The sequence below is a fragment of the Dioscorea cayenensis genome, chromosome 6 (genome assembly GCF_009730915.1).
Source record: "Dioscorea cayenensis subsp. rotundata cultivar TDr96_F1 chromosome 6, TDr96_F1_v2_PseudoChromosome.rev07_lg8_w22 25.fasta, whole genome shotgun sequence".
NCBI classification, from domain to species: domain Eukaryota; kingdom Viridiplantae; phylum Streptophyta; class Magnoliopsida; order Dioscoreales; family Dioscoreaceae; genus Dioscorea; species Dioscorea cayenensis.
Genome location: NC_052476.1, coordinates 8,853,915 through 8,854,983, shown reverse-complemented (window position 1 = coordinate 8,854,983; position 1,069 = coordinate 8,853,915). Strand labels below are relative to the sequence as shown.

The 1,069-nt window shown below is 43.9% G+C and overlaps 1 non-coding gene across 1 annotated transcript; it reads left to right on the top strand.

Moving 5' to 3' along the window:
• Positions 1-329: 329 nt before the first annotated feature.
• Positions 330-436, top strand: LOC120264024. Its single transcript, XR_005537207.1, has one exon. It is a non-coding gene; the product is annotated as a small nucleolar RNA R71 (small nucleolar RNA).
• Positions 437-1,069: the final 633 nt, after the last annotated feature.

The following is a 1,069-nucleotide window of genomic DNA, read 5'->3' as shown; positions in this document are numbered from 1 at the left end:
TTGGGCAATCGGAAGGAGCATGTCCTCCACCACAACCGGTATAATTGGTCACGGCCGCCACTCTATTCGAAGCTATTATATCTAGCTTCTTATTCAAACTCTCCACTTGGGCCGCCAATGAAGTTACCGTATCAATTTCATGGAGACCGGCCACCTTTTTCTTCTCTCTAGCATTCCACTGGTAGCTATTTAACCCCATTTCCTCAATCAATTGATGAGCCTCGTCGGGGGTCTTGCTACCTAAGGTACCTCCTGCCACCGCATCCAAGAGTTGCCTTGTACTCGGGTTCAAACCATTGTAGAAGGTTTGAACAATCATCCACTCCGGGAATCCGTGTTGCGGACACTTGCGCAAGAGTTCCTTGAACCTTTCCCATGTCTCAAATAGAGACTCCAATTCCAACTACATAAAGGATGAGATCTCATTCCTAAGCTTTTGCTGATTTTTCCGGGAGGGAAATAATGGGCTAGAAAAAGCTTCTACCATCTCCTCCCATGTAGTGATTGATGCCCTAGGTAATGAGTGTAGCCACTCGCTTTGCTTTCCCCTTTAAGGAAAAATGGGAAGGCTCTCAATTTGATGGCATCATCCATCACACCATTTATCTTCAGACATGTCACACACCTCGAGGAAGCTCTCTATGTGACTATTTGGATCCTCATCGGCCAAACCGTTGAATTGTGCGGATCGCTGCAGACATATGGATGAATGCCTGCTTTTAGCTCGAAATTTCGAGTCATGAATTGGGGGATGCACAATACTCGATTGTATCCCCAACACTGAAGGTCTGGCATAATCGGATATTGTCCGTTGTTGCCCATTTTGTTCTGCCATGTTGTCAGATCCTTCTACTTCCAAATCAGCTTGATTAGGCTGTTCTTGTACAGGTTCTTTCCCTTTCCTTCGAAGTGTACATTCAAGCTCAAGGTCTCCTTCAATCAATATTGATGGATTAACTCGGGTCATAACCTGGAGCTGCACCAAAAGTAAAGAAAAAAAAAATCAGAATGATGATAGAATAAGAAGATATGAAATAGAATGAAGGGTAAATAGCTAAGAAAACAAAGT